The sequence below is a fragment of the Ochotona curzoniae genome, unplaced genomic scaffold (assembly GCF_017591425.1).
Source record: "Ochotona curzoniae isolate NIBS_2020 unplaced genomic scaffold, NIBS_Ocur_1.0 contig_2294, whole genome shotgun sequence".
NCBI classification, from domain to species: Eukaryota; Metazoa; Chordata; class Mammalia; order Lagomorpha; family Ochotonidae; genus Ochotona; species Ochotona curzoniae.
This window is the reverse complement of record NW_024465405.1, coordinates 1,732,029-1,751,797: the sequence shown is the minus strand read 5'-3', so window position 1 is coordinate 1,751,797 and position 19,769 is coordinate 1,732,029. Positions and strand designations below refer to the sequence as shown.

Genomic DNA, 19,769 nt, shown 5'->3' with positions numbered 1-19,769 from the left:
AAGATTTCCTAAACCCTGGTATAATGAAGCTGACAAGGTTTCAGAGCTACCAAAACAGCCTCAGAACATTCTTCCCCCACATCAGGGCCTTTACGGCATCGTCAAATGACTATTTTCATCCCCCACGTTGACGTAGTTTGACAGCAGGAAGTGCCCCTCTTTCTCTCCCTCGCCACAGACACAGTAGAAAAAAAAAAAAAAAAAAGGAAACATCTCACCCACCTTCTACACCTCAACTCTCCCTCACCCCCAACCAGAGGCCCACTGAACCCCTTATCCAGGTGGAGCTATGGGTAGGAGGCAGGCCATTAAGATCACTACCTTGAAAAAAAATGACTATTTCGGCAAAATTGTTTTGTAATTTGGTTTAACAGAGTCCCCAAAAAGCTGTGGTACTCAACTCTTGTTACAGACCTCCTAAGATTTTGCAGAAGTAAGAAATTTTAGTGTAATTTAATTTTATAATATATATATATTTTGGCCTCTATACTCTTTGAAACCTTCACCATGTAAGAACATGACCTGGCCCCTGTCTATCTCTTTCAGCAGGAGGTACCCTTGCCTGCCCTTTTCACAAGGAAATCAGTGAATTGAAGGAGGGGCACAACTGAGCCTGCAAGCTTGTAATCACAGAGTCTTACTGGCTGGAGTTGTCTGGAGGACTTCTTCCAGGGATGGGGTGGAATTCCTGGAGAAAATCTAACTGCTACATTCATGTGATCCCAGACCAACTGGAACCCACCTGGCCATCAAAATTCCCTAAAGAGCACGGCATCCCTGACCAATCAGAGGAAGGCTACGGGCTCCACTGACCAACCAGGAACTTGGGTATGAGTTGACTGCTCAACTCTCAGCCCCAAATTCAAAGCACGAGGACCTCACCCCTAACTCCTCAGGAGTGAGAGAATGAAGCAATCATTGCCCAATTCCTCCCTCTGCACTTGGCAATAAATGCCTACTTTCTTCCACCACCCTGATGCCAGGGACTGGCTTTCTGTGAGTCAGTGGGGAGGACCCAGTTTGGAACTTCTACAACAATGCCTCCAACCAGTTTGGGGTGCTGCTTGGCAATAACTGGCCACCACAAAGAGATGACAGTCCTGCGGGGGGTTTTCACTGGTGGTACATCAGCCTGTGGCCTTCGGTCACTCCTGGAGCACTTGTGTCAGGGCCAGTTCCCAGTGGCTGACTGCTGACCAGGCATCGCTGGCCTGAGGGGCCTGAGTGGAGGAAGTGAGGCTTGAGCTCCATGTAAGATCTGGAGACTCTGATGAGTAGCAATCACGTGCCTGACAATGTTAAGGTAATCTCCGGTGGTCCAGGACAAGGCTCTCATGCTGATTTAGTTCAGTTGTGACAGAACATGGGTTTCCTCCTGTTTAGAGTTAGAGAGATCATTGCCTCTGGAAATTGCTTTACAATTTGCAAAACTCACGTGGTAACTTGGTCAACAGGTCAACAGCTGAAATGGCGACTGGTGATCAGAGCTCCGTTCTAACAGTCCCCTATGGTGTGTTTTGCAAAACTGAGTAATCTTAAGAAAGAGGTACTGCTTTACAGTAACACTGCTTGCCTCAGTATTCTCTGAGACTAAATTTGAAATGGCCACTTAATAGATCTTTTTATATATTTACAGCTAGAGTTGTTTGGTGGAAAAAAAAAGAGGGATATACGCAAGCTTTTATGCTTTACCAAAGTGAGCCAGCACAGTCATTCAGAAAATGTATGTTAACCCAGCTACTTGCTGCTTGACATAGATTAATCAAATCTTCACATTAATTAATTAAATCTACTTCACATTGTTTAAAAGAAAAAAGATAAGGGATAGAAACATATTTGAGGAAAATTTCAAAATTGTTCAGATGTGTTGGTAAATGGTGTGTGCTGGTCAGGAAATGTCATTCTATCATTAATAGTCATTTGAAATTATACAAATGTGATTTTGACCTAAGAATAACTCATTTAGATGAAGCTATAACCCCATCGTGTTCTCTATACTGTGTACATGGGACTACCTTTCGGGGATTTCTTTAACAGAAAATGATTTTTTTTTTAATTACAAAGTCAGATATACAGGGAGAAGGAGAGACAGAGAAGATCTTCCATCCGATGATTCACTCCCCAAGTGACTGCAATGGCCAGTGCTGCGCCAATCTGAAGCCAGGAGCCAGGAATTTCCTCCAGGTCTCCCACATGGGCACAGGGTCCCAAGGCTCTAGGCCATCCTTGACTGCTTTCCCAGGCCACAAGCAGGGAGGGGTGCAGGCCTGTGCCTTAGCCTGACCGGAGAGGGGTGCAGGCCTGTGTTAGCCTCACTAGGGAGGGGTGTAGGTCTTCTGCACTAAATCTTGAATTTTATCATACAATTCTGTATAGTTAGGGATTCCCCACCCCCAATCCAGCCCCTGACTGATTTTTCCATATTGTGACAACATTTCTTCATAAGGAGTCATAATTCCATCAGTCAGTTATTTAAGTGTGCCCAACATTGCTGGTACAGACAATGTCACACAGTGCATCATCCCATTGTCTAGATATGTCCAACACTTTCACTGGGAGTCCATCTTTTGGTTGGAAGTAGGGATGAATCTTGCACTGTGTCTTCACATCTGGATACGGTAATCTCCATTACTCCACCACTATACATTCCAATTTGCATGATGGTTTCCTTCTATTAGAGAGAACATATGGTATTTGTCCTTTGGGATTCACTAATTTCACTGAGCATATGGTCTCCAGTTGTGACCTTCTAGTTGCAAATAGGATAATTTCATTCTTTGTAATGGCTGAATACTATTCCATGGAGTAGACATACCACAGTTTCTTGAACCACTCCTCTTTGGATGGGCATCTGAATTTTTCCATGTCTTTATTATTGTAGATTGTACTGTTGTAAATACAGGATTACAGATCCCCTTCTCATATGTAGCTTTAATTTCTTTGTGGTCTGTTCCTAGGAACGGGATGAAAAGCAAATCTCTAAGGAATGCAGACTGAATAAGGATGCCAGCAGTTAATATTAACCTATGTAGTCAGACATGTTTATCTGCTTGTTTAACTCTTCTAATGACACATGAATTTTATTATTAGTTTAAAAGATATTATTTTTCGGAGAATCAAGATGGCAGAATACGGTAAGGACACGTTTAAACGGATGGAAAAACATTTAATCAGGATGAAGCAGAGACGACATAGTCCAGGAAATATGAAAGGACAGAATAACAGCAGAGGGGTACCTGGAGACTGACAGACACAGGAAAGCAGCAGACACAATGGTGTGGTGGTGCAGTGACTGATACTCAAGCAGCATTCAGCTAACAGCGGTCTGAACTTCACCAGCAGCTGGAACTCCAACAGCAACCAGGTGGGAAGGGACTTTCACTGGGAGCTCAGGAGGTGAATCCAGACAAAGAACTGCTCGTCCTGCTGGTCTGTTTGATTTGACCAGGAGCAGAGACAGAGCAGCAGATCACAGACAGGCAGTGCCAAAACAGCGTGGATTTCTCAGCCCAGTCAGCCCCCTAGAGCCAAATTGGGCGCCATTTTATGTAAGGAGGTAAAGGCAAAGGAAAGGACTGAGCATACGCTGAGCTGGGAGTGAACTCATATCTGACTCAGTGAACTGCAGTGACGTGGCATTCTACAGGTTCCACCTAAGACAGGTCTGGGTAGACCTCAGATCTGACGGCCAGCAGATCAAGAACTCTAGTAGTGGTACGTCAGGCGCCATTTTGTACACTGTGGCAGGGGCTTCAGGACTGCAGGGGACAACAGTGAACTGTGCATGTGCTGAGCTCGGGAGCACTCACTGAGTTCCGTGGATTGCACTGGTCCTGCAGGAAAATAATACCGATTGAGGCATCATACCGGTCAAAATAGGTCCATGTGGCACCCAACAGGTTCCGGCAAGATCAGTGCCACCAAAAACATAACTATATAGGACACCAGGTATCTCTCTAATCCTGGGATCTACTCCAACCAAAAGTGGGAGAAAGGTTGCAGAGACAACAGTGCAGCCTCAGCACGGTATCACAGGAGGTGGAGAGTGGTGAACCAGGAGCTGGGCTGTGGGGACCACAGTGGAAATCTAGCATAAGAACCCAGATCTGCAACTCACTGGAGGTTGTGACACAAGTGGCTGCAAGCAAAGAGTTGTGTACCAACTTCAATAAGTAAAATTGCATTGTAGACCTGTGGGTGACAGAGCATAGTAACCTGCCCCAAGGAGAAGATTCTGCTAACCAGAAGTGCAATAACCAAGAGCAAAAAAAGAGACAAGGGCAAAATGAATATTACCGAAAACTCCCCTGCAAAGGAGCAAAACCCTATGCCAACCTCAGAGTTAACTGAGGAAGACATTGGGAAAATGGGACACACAGAATTCGTAAAACTCATTTTAAAGCTTCTGATCAACAATGAGAAACACATACAAGAGTTCAAAAAATGTAAGGAAGCAATAAAACAAATCAAGGCTGAGAGAGTCTCCCAAATAGAATGAAGGAGGCAGAAGAAAGAATCTCAGAATTGGAAGGTATTTCCTGTCACCAGGGGGAAACAAACAAAAAGCTGGAAGCAGAGTTGGATCAGGCCAAAAAAAGTATTCAAGAATTGAAAGACCTGATTAAAATCCCAAATGTAAGAATTATGGGAGTCCCAGAAGGTGCAGAAAGAAAAGCTGAGTTTGCAAATGTATTAAACGAAATAATAAAGAAAAATTTCCCTAATCTAAAGAAAGAATTGGGAAACAACATCCAGGAGGGGCACAGAACTCCCAACAGGGTTGACCAAAAGCGATCTTCACCAAGACACATGATCATCAAGCTCTCTTCAATTGAACATAACGAAAAGATCCTTAAATGTGCACATGAAAAAAAAATCAATTGACATATAAAGGAATGCCAATTAAATTCACAGGAGACCTCTCACAGAAAACTCTACAGACCAGAAGAGAATGAAGTGACATAGTCCAGATTCTAAAAGAAAAAAACTGTGGACCCAGGATAACATTTCCAACAAAGCTTTCTTTTCTCTTTAAAAATGAAATAAAATTGTTCCACAGTAAAGAGAAGTTAAAAAAATATATATGCCTCTTCCAAACCTGCCCCTACAAATGATACTTCAAGATGTTCTCTCTTGACAGAGAAGAGGAATAGCACCTAGCAAAACCAAAGGCAAATGGGAAGAACATCCCAGTACAATGACAACAGAAGACTAAATCAATAAACAACCCATTCCTAAAATGACAGGACCAAAGTACCATCCATACATATTAAACTCTGAATGTAAATGGCTTAAGCTCAAACATCATAGACTAGTACACTGGATGAAAAAACAAAACAACATCTATTTATTGTCTAGAAGAGACACACTTCACAAACGAAAATCAACGAAAACTATATCACATGGGTTTTGTTGTTTTCTGTTAGTTTCATCTCTTCAAAACACTTTCTTCTGATTAAATCCTTCAATGACTCGTAGATAATACAGTAGCATCATTTTCTTCAAGAAGATTCTTGATTTTCATTTCTTCAGCTACATGTTAGTCATTTAGTGGCATGTTATTTAACTTCATGGTGTTGTTAATTTCTTTTTTCTTCCTGTTGTTGACTTTGTTTTGTGTCTTTTCATTTAAGGGAATGTATAGTAGCTGTGTAATGAAGACTGTCATATCTAGTAACATGTCATTTAACTTCATGGCATTGTAAATTTCTATTTTTCTTTCTATTGTTGATTTTGTATTATGACTTTTCATTTAAGGGGATGTACAGTAGCTGTGAAATGGAGACTAACATCCAGATGTGAGGATGCAGTGTGGTATGCATTTCTACTTCCAAACAAAGATGGACCTACAATGAAACTGTTAACTTTATCTTGACAACAGGATGCTGGACTCTCTGCGTTGTCCATGCCTGCAATGATGGACATATGACTGTGTATGAAGAACTGTACTTTGGTAATGATATAGAGGAACTAGGTGAGGGGAGGGAATAGGGGAGGGGATAAGGAAAATGCCAGAAGTCTATGGAACTGTATCATAAAATGATGATAATAATAATACTAAAACATAAAAATAAATTAAAAAGGTATTATTTTTCAAATAATGCTAAATAATGCAATCAAAGCTTTTATGTATTTCAGAGACAGAGAGAATGAACTGCCATATGCTGATTTAATCCCCAAATGGCCACACAGCCACTCCATGGGAACCCAGTCAAAGGTGATGGGAACTCAACTGCCAGAGCCATGACTTGCTGCCTGCCATGATGCACAGTGGCTGATGAGGAGGAACCCAGGCCCTGGGATGAGGGATGCAGGCGCACCCTGTCATGCTCCCCCAGAGATGCTTCTCATCTCCTAGTTCCCATCCCGCTGCTGCAGGTGCTTCACACAGGGCATTTTGTCAACTCTTTCTGCCAACTCACACTAAGTCTAAAACTGTAACGAGCTAAGATATTTTAGCACATTTTTCAAAATTTCTCTGAATCTTCTTTTTGTAAAAAAATGTTTTTTGATTCTTATTTTATAGATGTTACTACTTTATAAGCATTTGAAATGTATGGTCAGTGGAGAAGAATGTTTAAAAATGTTTTCATCTGAATGGTGGAGAGACAGAGAGAGACTTGCTGTCCACCTGGTTCACTCCTCAGAAGCCCACCACAGCTGGGGGCAAGGTCAGGCAGAAGCCAGGAGACTTGGAATGGACTCTCCTGTGAGGGTAGCCAGGACTGGCTGGCGTCCAGGGCTCACAGTAGCTGGAAGTCAGAAATGGGGGTGGAGGCAGCACCCAATCCTAGGCACCCTGCCTGCGGCCTTTTATGGTACCCTAGCAATGCACCTGCTTTCCTCACACCGCCACCCTGCTTTTCCTCCAGCCAACCTCCAATGAGGATGAATGCCTAGGCTGGTTCAGTCTTACTGTTTGAGAACAGCACAGATATAACCGGCATCATTCAGAATCCCATGAAGGCAACAACTCCAGAGGTGCCTTCTGAGATGAAAAGCATGTTTATGCTGTAATAAGTATGGCCTCTAGTATCCCGTGGTTTATGTTGCCTTATGTTTTGTGTGGAGTTCCAGAGTCTACATTGGACTTCCCCAAATGTTTTCTAATTTGGCATAACAATCTTTAGTCAGTTGCATTCTCCATACTGGCCTTTTGAAAAGGGCATTTTATAGGGCCCAGCACAATGGCTTGCTGGCTAAATCCTTGCCTTACATGTGCCGGGATCCCATGTGGGTGCCGGTTTGTGACTTGGAAGTTTCACTTCCCATTCAATTTTCTAGCCCGGGAAAACAGTGGAAGACTGCCCAAAGCCTTGCAACCCTGCACTCACACAGGAGGCCTGGAAGAAGCTCCTGGAAGAAGCTCCTGGCTTCAGATCAGCTCAGTTCTGGCCATCAGGACTGCTTGGGGATTGAACCAGTGGATGCAAGATCTTTTTCTCTGTCTCTCTCTAAATCTGCATCTCCAATAAAAATAAAGATCTTTTTTTCTAATTTTACAATTGTTTATGTAAGTGCAACTTCAGTGGGAATTCTCTTTTGGGTGACTGTGAAATTATTCCCATTCCTGCCCCCAGAGTGTGAACACCCTCCTCAAAATTGACCTTTACTGTACTTGTTGAGGCTCACAGATCTTTCTCTCTCCATCTCTCTCCACTATTATCTCTTCAGAAAAAAAAAAAAAAGATTCATTTATTTGAAAGTTATAGTTACAGAAAGACAGGGAGAGACAGATCTTCCACCCCCTGGCTGACTCCCCAGGGCTGTGCCAGGCTGAAGTCAGGAGCCAGGAACTCCATATGGGTCTCTCCCAGGTAGGTGACAGGGGCCCAAATTTTGGGGCCGTCTTCTACTGTTTCTCCTCAAATTATTAGTGGGCAGCTGGGTCAGAAGCAGAGATACCAAGACTCAAGCCAGTGCCCATAGGGAATGCTGGCAGAGACTTGACCTACACATGCCACCCCCTCACTCTTCGTTTCAATAAACAAATCTTTAAAAAGGAAGGGGCAGGGGACGGCTCACACAGTTTCAACTTTCTCAGTTTCCATCTTGGCATTTCTGGACTTCTTGAATGACTCCACGTGGGGCTGTGGATTGGAAGCTGTGGGGTGAAAGAGAATCCTGTAGGAAGCCTTAGCCCCAGCTCCCAAGGTGATCAGCTCAGGCGGACAGGTGGAGCATTCCCTGCGCCTACCCAGGGTCCCTGCCGATTTACCTCTGTCCCTTTGGAGCTCCAGGGCACGTTTGCACTTCAAAAGCAGACACGTATGCTTGGGTCTGCTCAGACACATCGGCTTCTCATCCTAAGATGGCAGGGGTGAGCGGCACGCTCATCGCCGGAAGTGCTAAGACCTGCGTCTGCTCTCAGGTAGTCATGGAGGTTTCCGTCATCGGCCCTCTCCTGACCAGGTCTGTCACCTTCACACACGGACATTTCATTTTTTTTAAATAACAACCATTTTTGTACAACTTCAAACACTGAGCTTTTTCCTCCTTTCCACCCCTGAAATCAAGCCCAACATGAGAGATCATTGTATTATTTTGAGAGAAATGTTTTTAAACTCACTTTACTTGTCTAATTCTTGCCAAGGCATTGTTATAATCATTAGTTTGGGATTTTTAAGCCAGTCAATGAGCTAACAGAATTACCTCTCAGGCAAACATCACAAATGTACGAATGTCAAGGGCATGGAGGACTGGGAACAGGGTCTCTGCACCACCTTGGAACACTCCGGAGCTGAGCCTCGGACAGTCTCTGGAGACGTGCAGTGACCCAGGCATCTGACCAGAAGATTAAGGCGCTAGCCCCCACTGGAGTGAGTGGGTTTATTGTCTGCCTCTAGTTCCTAAATCCAGCTTCCTGCCGAGGTACACCCTGGTGAGCAGCAGTGACACTCAAGACCCTGGGTTCCTGTCGCCCTCATGGACTGAGCTCCCAGTCCCAGAGTCAGCCTTAGTCCGGCCCCGGGGGGTTGAGGACAGTGGGTGGGAGTGCTTCACCCCTGTGTCCCCCTGTCTCTCCCTCTCAAATGAATACATTTTTAAAATTTAGCTCGAGCATTGTGGTATGGCAGGTAAAGCCACAGCCTGTGATGCCAGCATCCCACATGGGTACCAGTTTTAGCCCTGGCTGCTCCACTTCTAATCCAGCTCCCTGCAAAGGCACTGGGAAAGTAGTGGAGGACGGCCCAAGTGCTTGGGCCCTTGCACACATGTGGGAGACTTGAACGAAACTTCTGGGTCAGTCTCAAGGCAGCCATTTGGGAAATAAACCAGCAAATGAACTGTTTCTCTGTTTCTGTCTCTTTCTCTCTTTATATAATCCTGACATTAAAATAAATAAATAAATAAATCCTTTAAAACACAGGGCAAAGCCTCAAGGTGTGTCAGTGGTGGGAGAAGAAGGGAGGAGGAGAGAGAGGGTTATAGACAGAACATCTCTGGAAGGATGCTCAGGAAACTGTTGGCAGAAGTTACGTTAAATGTTTTTGAGCACAGAAGTGTCACACATGGTTCTGTGCAGCTAACTCATTCAGAAGCTGAGTGGAAAGGGAAGAGGCAGGTGGAGCCAGGGGCCCTACCTGAAAGACACAAGCAGTGCGCAGTGGGACAGCATGGGGACTTGTTCAGAGGCAGTGAAGTGCAGCGGAAGAGGAAACAGAAACCTGGGTGAACTTTAGAAGGCACCCCAATCCTAGCTGAGTCCCGACACACACTAGAAACTCAGGCATCGCATGGAATGCTGGGTCCCCCTGTGAAACTCAGTGACAATTCTGTTAACAAAAGCATCCCATCAAGTGCCACCTCAGGCCCACCACTCTCTGTTCAGAATTGGGCCTTGGGGTTGGCGGGTGGTCCTCAGTCCTGGGTCTTGGAGGACAGGTAAGGAGATAGGCCCATGCAGGTGGATCCCAGGCTCCAGCTCCATTGGGTTCCTGGCTGGACCTAACACACGCTGAGAGTGTGTGGCTGCCTTCACCTTGCTCCAGCAGACAACCCAACAGCGCATGGCTGCGACAGGACTGAGACAGGGTGTGGGCCCATTGGGTCTGTCGAGGGTGCAGTCTATCATCAGAGGAGGATGGTTCCTGCTTCTCTTTGGAGTTAAAGGCAGGCCACCATCATGGCCATGGCCATGGCCAGCAGCAGTAGCAGCAGCGGTGGCAGCCCCAGCTTCCATAACACTCAGCAATTAGGAGGTGCTTGCAATGGATATTCTAAACAAATGAGATGATGAAGATGAGCCAGCGCAAGGACAGGGGTCTCAGGAGTGTGGTAGCTGAGGACCCCTCAAAGGGAGTAGATCTGGTGTCCTGGAAGAGGAAGGATGACCCTCCCAATCCATGCAAGTGTGAAAGCTCTCCCAGGAGCCTTCAGCAGCAGGGAAGGTGGGAGTCATTGTATTTATTCTGGTGTGTCCCAAGTCTGATGTGGGGTCTTTCTCAAGTTTGTTGAATAAATAAATGGATGGATGGAAGATGGATAGGTGGTAGATCAGTGGGTAATGATGGATTGATGAATGATAGATGGAAAAATGGCTAGTAGATGATGGATAATTGCATGATTGATGAATAAAGGGATGGATATTGGGTTCATGGGTGGACGGGTGAGGGAAGAGACTATTTCTGCCTGCCTCTAAGATGCTAAAAGGCAACCAGCATCCTGTGGCGAGCAGGTGCCTGTAGCAGTTGGCTTTCTAAGATGGGCCTCGGTGTTCCCCATGTGCTGGCACCCACCTGCTCGTGTGACCCCCTGATCCTGGCATGTGGTCCTCTCTCTAGAGACTTCCTTTTGACAAATAAAACACAGAGGAGGTGGACTTTACTCCTGAGAGTAGATTACCATCAACGGTAATGTGCATCTCTCAGGAGATGTACCATACAGCCATTCACTCTCCCAGGGAAGTTGCCACAGGGAGAGGCCTTGGGAGCAAAGGACGGTTGGTCTGCAGCCACCACCACGAGGCTACAAGCTGATCCTTCTTGGCAGAACCTTGCTGCCAGCTCAACCACAGCCTGGGAGAAGCCCAGACAAGCCGGGCCCAGTCCCCTGACCTTGAGAAACTGCGATAGCAGCTGAAGGCTGTGTTGGGCTACCATGCTTGGGGTTAATGTGTCACCAGTGATAGATCACTCAAACAACTGCCACCTTGAGCTGTGTAGAAAGGCGGCAGTTGTGGCAGCTGAACGGGGAGAGTGACAGCATAGACCAAGAGCCTGGGTTTGGTTCCAGGTTGCTCGGGACTTGAGCCAGGAATCCCCCACCTTCCTAGTCATGCAGCTTTGGACAAGATCATCTTCCAAGCCTTTTCTTTTTCATCTTTAAAATGGGTGTCATTTGCTGCTCGATAATGTGAGGATTACGTAAAGAGCTTAGGTAACACATTAGCCCAGGGCCTGTCACTCAGTGAGCACTAAATAGAAGGAAATTGTTAGTGAGAGCAAGAATAAGAATGGGGCAAGAGCCCTCTCAAAGCAGCAAGGACCCCCCAGGCCAGATGGCTTTGTAAGAAGCCTGCAGAGCCCTGGAGAAAGCCAGGCCTCCCCAGGTCTCGGGTCCACACTGTGTAGCTGGCTCGGCCGATGCCTGAGGTCAGGTGTGTGGTCACCACCCCGGCTGGGAAGGTAAACACCCAGCCAGGAAGTGATGGTCATGGGCACGGGGCCAGCTGCGGGCAGAGACGGGTCTGAAGGTCAGGCACACTTCCCAGGAGGAAGGAACGAAGCTCTCGTCTGTGTGTTCCCTGGGACACAGCAGCCAGCCCAGGGATTCAGCCGGGACACCACACTCCTGCTGGAAGTTACCTGGACGGGACTGGAGAGGAAGTGCTGGCCAGGGCTGCCCAGCCACCATGAGCTCCTTGCTGGTCAGGTGAGCAAACAGCTTTGGCACCTTTTTTATGATGAGATGAAACAAGAGGTAGAAGAGCGATTCCTGCCAGGACAGGTTGAAGGGACACCCTCACTCACCCAGGCACAGAGCAGGAGCCCACGAGATGTCACCAACGGCTTCAGCAGGCAGGCCTTTGGCCTCTGTAGTCAGCGTAGCAATTCCTTTCAGATGGCCTCCTGGCGTGGTTGTGGGGCAGGGAGTACCTGCATGCAAGACCAGGGCCCTTGTGGGAAAGTTACAGAGAGTTTTGGCAGAGAGCATGAAGGCAAGCCAGGCGACCCTCCCGGGGCAGGGCCCTGGGCCACCCTGGTGCTACACCTGGGGTGCCAGCCCCCATGAGAGACACACACAGAAGCTGCGATTCCCATTGGCTCACGGCCCGGCTCTCAGGGGCAGGGAGTGCACGTGGGACTTTGCAGCCCTGAAGGGGCCGGGCACTGCTATATTGCCATTCCACCATGGCCCCCCACACTCCCACCCTGAACCTTCCAGATCTGTGTGTCTGAATAATATCATGCCATAGTGCCACATGACTCACGTGTGTGGGGATGCAGTTTACTGGTTGTGACAGCGTTGGTTCTTGCATTCTGTCTTGAGCAATGTTTGGGCTGTACACACACACACACGTGGCTGGCCTCAGAAAGCTGGAACACGGCCTTGGACAGTGCCACTGTGCTGCCACATTGTGCCGCCCACCCACTCATGTTTGCCTCTTGGGGAAATGCTGCTCATATTATGCAGGGAGCCCCCTGCTTGCTGGGGACATCCACTCATGGCCTTGTCACCTCTCACTGTCCTCCTCTCCACTTTTATTTGTCCACTCTGCCCCCTTCTTGGACTGCCGCCCTTCAAGCTTGCTTTGCCTTGGGAAAATACAAGCTAGCATCTCCTGAGGGGTTCTAGAGCTTTCTGGCCTGAGAAGGAAGACAGTTTCCATCTCACTTTCCTTGGCCCCACCCCTTTCTGGAACCCAGACTGTCTCAGAAATGCCCCCTGGGAAGAGCTCCCCCCAGGAGACCTAGCAGGACGGTGCGGAGTGGTCCTTGCACTCGGCCCCAGGGGCCTGAGACAGCAGCTGCACCAACTTCCCGGGGCGTGTGGGATGCTGTTTGGCTCAGTCACGGCCACCCATGACACTGAAGCCAGTGGGCAGCCAGTCCACACTCGTTGATTCTACCAAGAGACACAGAGCCTTTGCTTGTTCTGAGAAGCCCGGATCAGATTCCCCACCCCTGGGACACGCGTCCCTGCCTGTGAGTCCAGTGCCGCCTCCACAAGCACCAAGGCAATGCTGGCAGTCCACTGGTCCTCGGCCACCCTCGGCCATCGCAGAATCCCCTTATTCCTGCATCCAGCACTTGCTGAGGATTGTGCAAAGGAATGGGCCTCTGGGGACACCAACAGGATGGAGGTGATCATTGGACTAGCAGAGGGCTTGGAGGTCACACGGACGCCTGCTGTGAGATCACCTCATTGGGAGACAGAGGTGAGCGAGGAGCTTCATCCGTCTGTCCAGGGTCATCTCTCATCCAAGCCTCGCCCTGGCACCTGCTGTGGTGGGGCAGCCTGGGCCTACTGAGGGATCCTTCCTTACCCCTCACCTCAGGCTGTCTCTCCCCCTTTAGCAGAGGACAGGAGGAATGGGGGCTCTGCCTGCAGGCCAGAGGAAACATCCCCAGGGCCTTACAGTCCCTCTTTCTCGGGGGTGTCCCTCAGCAGCTTCCTTTGGGAAAGCTGTTCAGGCTGTTGACACGGGACCTGGGAGCGTGGTCAGGCCGGCTCTCAATCCTTCTGCCCTCAACTCTTCTTACCTCTGGAATACAAAGCAAGCAAAATGGAGGCAGAAGTGACTCCCCCAAAAGACGCTCGTGAAGGCCTACAGGGAGGGAAGAAGCAGTCTTTGAGCTGGGCATCAGGAGGCCATGAAGCCTAGCCAGCATCCTTAATTAAGGCGAGCCTGTGGCCCCTCAATGAGGCCCATGTGTGAGATCACTGGATCTGGCCTGGCCTGGCCTGGCCATGGCAGGATTCCATAAATCCACAGCTAGCTTCACATTGTGAAGTTGATCATGAATGGTGCTGTGGAAACCCAAGTGGCCCTTGGCAGGAAGGAGTTCCCTTCTTTCCTGGGACAAGCTGGGGAACCCTGTGACTGGGGCCCATGGAGACAGGGAAGGCAGACAAGCTTGGGTCTCAAGACCCTGCCCCAGACCTACAAGTGGTTGGCTTGGAAAGCGTAACTTAATCCCAACTTCACATGGCCGGATGTGTCAGAACTTCAGTCCTCGGTGATGTCACTGAATTACTGGGGACATTCCCTGCTGCCAAGGTTAGCTGCCCACCAGAGTGCCAACCTCCCGCCTCCACAGTGGCCAGCACCCCCTGCCCCACAGCCCCCTCCCTTGGCTTCCCGAGGGCTTTGTCTGCAGCACCCTGGCCTGGGGCTCTAGCTCCCATGCTCTGTACACCACATTCAGCTGCAGGAGCACTGGGCAGAAGCCCTCTGTGCTGCTAGGGTCCTTTCCAAGCAAAGCCACTCTGAACTTTAAAGGATCGTGATGTTCTTTGTCTCTGTTTCTGGACTAAGAAGGTTGTTTGGCACAAGAGCCATTTTTTGTTTGTTTGTTTTTGTTTTCTAGTGCCTTTGATTTCCCAGCAGCCACCTGCAAGCATCTGTGATTTTCTAGCCTTTTTCTGTAAATGATTGTAGGTTGAGGGCAAAGTTCCCTGCACCCAGCCAAGTTGGTTCCTGGTTGAAGCCAAGCAATGGGGAAGTTCTAGCTCAATTAAGAAGCCATCTTCATGCTTAAACAGACCTACCCCGACTGTAGAAAGACACTATTGCAGCTGATGTGTGCATTCATCAGGGAAATGGCACAGAAAATGGCAAATTTAAGTAGCATGGCAGAGATCCAATACCTTGTGTCGCCAGCCCCATTAGGGAGCTGTGGTGTCAGGTGCATGTCTCCCTTTCTCAGCCTTACTGGGGCTGTGTCCTCCTCACCACCCTTGTCAGGGTCCCAGCACCAGCCAGGGCATTGACTGCACACCGGGCTAAGCAGCTGGTCTCCCCACAGCCTTCCGTGTACTTCTACTGTTGTCTGACTTCTCCAGAATGTTCCAAGTTAAAAGCAGTGGGCAATAGTTGTCAGCCCTCACTGCTCACCACTTTTCCAGAGACAGCTTTTCTGGGTTTGAGTCATGCCCCACCACCTGCCAGATGTGTGAGTCTGGATGAGCCAGGTCACCTCCCTAGGCTGCCATGCATTCCTCTATGAAATGGGACAGGGGGACAAGACCAGACCAAGGTCCTCACTCAGTGTCCACTGCTGCCATTGACACCAATGAAGCTATTGCTGAGCACCAGAAGTTGACAAGGCCTGCAGACTGCCAAGGTCGTGGTGGCAATGTTCACCCAGCGTCTGGGGAGGGCTTTGCTGGTAACTGTGAGAAATAGCAGACACTACGACCAGCTCACTCCATGTCACAGGGACCCACATATGCAACAACAGCACAGGTCCTCCAAGCATGGCCCAGCCCCATGCCTGGCTGCCTCTCAGAGGCCCCACCATCTGATCACAGTGTAAGGTTTGGGAGGGGATCTTAACCCACAGCAGGTGACTCCAGTGGATGGCCCCTTGTGTCTGGGGAGGGCAGCACACGCTGAGGGCTTGGCACTCATGAGATGCCAGGTACTTTTACCCAGATATGGTCCAAAACAGACAATGGGCCCCTTCTTCCTATGTAACAAGGGACTTAGTGGTTCGGGGAGGGTATTTGCCATTCACATAGAGAACTGGGTGCTGCTGTGAGCATGGACTGTCAAGTACAAAGAAAACCACTGCCCACTTGAAGCGCTTCCAGCCGGAATGCTGCTCAAGCCCATCAGCCATCAGCTCACCCAGCCCACCCACCAGCCCCACCCCTCCCCTGCTTCCCCAAGACTTCAGCATATGGGCTCCTCTGCTAAACAACTTTTCTTGAAAACTGAAGGCATTTTTTTCCCCCAAGAAAGCTTGACACTCCAAACTTTGAAAAGGAACAAATTGGTCTGTGCTAATGTGGACAAAGCTTAGGGGGTTGGAGTGTCCAGGATGGGGAACCCACCAGATCCCCTGCTGTCCCAGCTGGAAGCACAGGTTCATTCCCTGTAACCAAGAACTGCTGTAACCAAGGAACACAGATGCAGGAAGTGCAGATAGCTCAGGCATGCCATTGGACAATCCTGGAAGGCAGAGTTGTCCTAGAAGGATAGAGGTGTCCACAGGGCACTGAGCCTCCTGCTGCTCTCCTTGCTGCCCCCCTCATCCCCAACTCCCTCAGCCAGAGGCTGCCAGAGCTCCTACATCACCACCCTGTCCGGCCCCTTCCCCTTTATCAATGCCAGCAAGCTCTTTATTGGAGTCTTTCCAGCTCTGACAGTCTTGCCTTCCTCTATTAAGAATCCCTGCAGTGACACTGGGACAGGTGGGCTCTTAACACATCCACACCTGCCACTTCCCTCTTGCCATGAAAAGTCCCGGATTTTGGACCCACTCAGCTTCACGGTCGGGTGGGCATAATTCAGCCCACCTCAAGGAGACCATGAAGATCTCTTAGCTGTAGCTGGGGCATGTTTGGGAATCAACAGTGCCTCTGTGAACATTTTTAATGGCAAAAAGCTGCAGAATCATAAGCAAAATACAGGACATCGCACAATCTGCCTGTTGTCAGCTGCCCTAATATGGCACCTGCACAGATATAGGTACCATTGACCTTGGCCCTGACAGAAGGGATCAAGAGCAGCTGCCACCTTTGTCCCAGAGGCTCCCAACCCGACCTGCAGAAGACTGAGGGCGTCAGAAGAGAGTGTGTTACAATCACACAGACCTTGTAAACCGGAGGGAGGTCCCAAAGAGCCTTATCAGCAGGCTGAGAGTGTGGACAGAAGTGCTTGGGGTGTAGTCACTTCCTGCTGACCAGTGCTCAGGGTCTGTATCTTTGGGGTGTAGGGGCATTTCCCAATGCCATTTCCCAAGTGGGGACAAAGCTAAGGAGCCACCCTTCTAACTCCAGGCTTCCTGCTGTGACTGCAGGATGCCCAGGGAGCAGGGCGGAGCTGAAGGAGGGAAAGGTGGACAGTCTGGAGTCCAGTCCATGGGCTTGCCATCACCTTCAGCAGCAGGTAGGATGGGCTGAGCACAGACTGGCACCTACACATGAATGGCCATCAGGACTCTCCACCAGGTGGCTCTGAGCCATCCTCCTGTGACCAAGGTTGAAGGGGAAGGACATTTCAATTTATTCGCCATGTCTGCCACTTCTCCCTACACAGTACATTTCGCTGATTTTTGTTGGTGAAATGTGTCTCCTATAGGCAATAGATGGGTTTTTGTTTTTTAATCCAGTCTACTAATCCATGGCATTTGATTGATGTGTTTAAGCCACTTACATTCAGGATTAATATGAATAGGCGGTAGTTTGGTCCTGGTATTTTAGCAATGGGTTGTTCATTGATTTAGTCTTCTGTTGTCATTGTACTGGGATGTTCTTCACATTTGCCTTTGGTTTTGGTAGGTGCTATTCCTCTTCTCTGTCAAGAGAACATCTTGAAGTATCATTTGTAGGGCAGGTTTGGAAGAGGCATATATTTTTTTTAACTTTTCGTTACTGTGGAAGAATTTTATCTCATTTTCAAAGACAAAGAAAAGCTTTGCTGGGTACATTATCCTGGGCTGACAATTTTTTGCTTTTTAGAATCTGGACTATGTCACTTCATTCTCTTCTGGCCTGTAGAGTTTCCTGTGAGAGGTCTCCTGTGAATTTAATTGGCATTCCTTTATATGTCAATTGATTTTTTTTTCATGTGCACATTTAAGGATCTTTTCCTTATGTTCAATTGAAAAGAGCTTGATTTTCATGTGTTGTGGTGAAGGTTGCTTTTGGTCAACCCTATTGGGAATTCTGTGTCCCTCCTGGATGTTATTTGCCAATTCTTTCTTTAGATTAGGGAAATTTTTCTTTATTATTTCGTTAAATACATTTGCAAACTCAGCTTTTCTTTCTGCACCTTCTGGGACTCCCATAATTCTTACATTTGGGATTTTAATCAGGTCTTTCAATTCTTGAATACTTTTTTTGGCCTGATCCAACTCTGCTTCCAGCTTTTTGTTTGTTTCCCCCTGGTGACAGGAAATATCTTCCAATTCTGAGATTCTTTCTTCTGCCTCCTTCATTCTATTTGGGAGACTCTCCACTGTGCTTTTAATTTGTTCCACTGTATTCTTCATTTCTAATGTATCAGCTTTCATTTGATTCATTTCCTGTGTGACATGCTCCTTAAATTTCTTGAACTTCTGTATAAGTGCTTTTCATTGTTGATAAGAAGCTTTATAACAAGTGTTTTGAATTCTGTATCTCCCATTTTCTCGATATCTTCCTCAGTGAACTCTGAGATTGGCAAAGGCTTTTGCTCCTTTGCAGGGGAGTTTTCGGTAATATTCATTGTGCCTCTGTCTCTTCTTTTGCTCTTGGTCATTGTACTTCTGGTTAGCAGAATCTTCTCCTTGGGGCAGGTTTCTAAGTGGTGTCACCCACAGGTCTACAGTTTGATTTTACTTATTGCAGTTGGCACATGGCTCTTTGTCTGTAGTCACTTGTGCCACTCCCTCCAGCGAGTTCCAGGTCTGGGTTCTTATGTTAGATTTCCACCGTGGTCTCCACAGCCCCAGCTCCTGGCTCACCACTCTCCACCTCCTGTGACACTGCTGAGCCTGCACCATTGTCTGTACAACCTTTCTTCCAGGTCCGTTCAAGCAGGTCCCAGGATTAGGGAGACACCAGGGGTCCTATATAGTTAGGTTATTGTTGGTGGTGACTTGCCAGAACCTGTTGGCTGTTAGGTCTGAGGGCCACATGGACCTATTTTACCTGTACACTGCCATAGCTGGTATTCTGCCTCCTCATTGTTAAAAAAAAAAAGAGAGGCTGGGGGAGACAGCCAGTCTGATATCAGCAGCAGCAGCCGCATCCTGAATGGGTTGGACTGCAAGCGGGACACACAGCTGTGGTAGGGAGTGCTGCTGCTGGGACCCAACCTGCTGTACTGTGGGGCTGTGCTGGTGGACCCACAGTGGCTGCTCACAGCCGCGTACTGCTGAAGCCTGTTTTCCGGGTCCAGCTGGGCCACCACTCCATGTCCCCCATCTATGAGTCAAGGCAGCAGATGCTCAGGGGCTCAAGTCCATTCCCCACCCTGGCTCCTCCCACCCCGGCCACTCCAATGACCTCATGCCTATCAAGCAAGGTGCGGGAGAGCCATAAGATCAGACCCATCACCATCGCCTCCTGCTGTCCCCCCGCCGGAACCCACTGTACCGTGTCAGGCTGGGGCACCACCAGCAACACCAGCACGCCTTCCTCAAGGCCTTCCAATGCTTGAATATCACCATGCAAATAGACTGCAGCATGTTCTGTGCCAGCAACGAGGAGGGCAGAGACTCCTGCCAGGGTGACTCTGGGGGACCCGTGGATGGGAAGGGGCTCTTGCAGGGCCTCGTGTCCTGGGGTGACTACCCTTGAGTCCAGCCCAACCGCCCAGGTGTCTATACCAACCTGTGCAACTTCACCAAGTGGATCCAGGACACCATTCACTGCAATTGACACCTGTGTCCCCCGCACCCCCTGCAGGGACCCAACCCCATCCTCTCTTACAGGGACGTTCTCTTTCCACCCCCCACTCCTGAAAGGACCCAACCCCAACCCCTCCTGCAGGGGGTGTCCTCTCTTCAGCCTCCACCCCTGGGACGTCTCCTAGGGTGCTGGAGGTTACCGCAGGGGGCTACATCTCCGTTGGAGAGTAAGCCAGCAGCTAGATGGTCCCTCTCTCTGCATTT

The 19,769-nt window shown here is 48.6% G+C and overlaps 1 pseudogene; it reads left to right on the top strand.

The window, feature by feature from the left end:
- The first annotated feature begins 11,854 nt into the window (after positions 1-11,854).
- LOC121151172 lies at positions 11,855-19,536 on the top strand (annotated as a pseudogene).
- Positions 19,537-19,769: the final 233 nt, after the last annotated feature.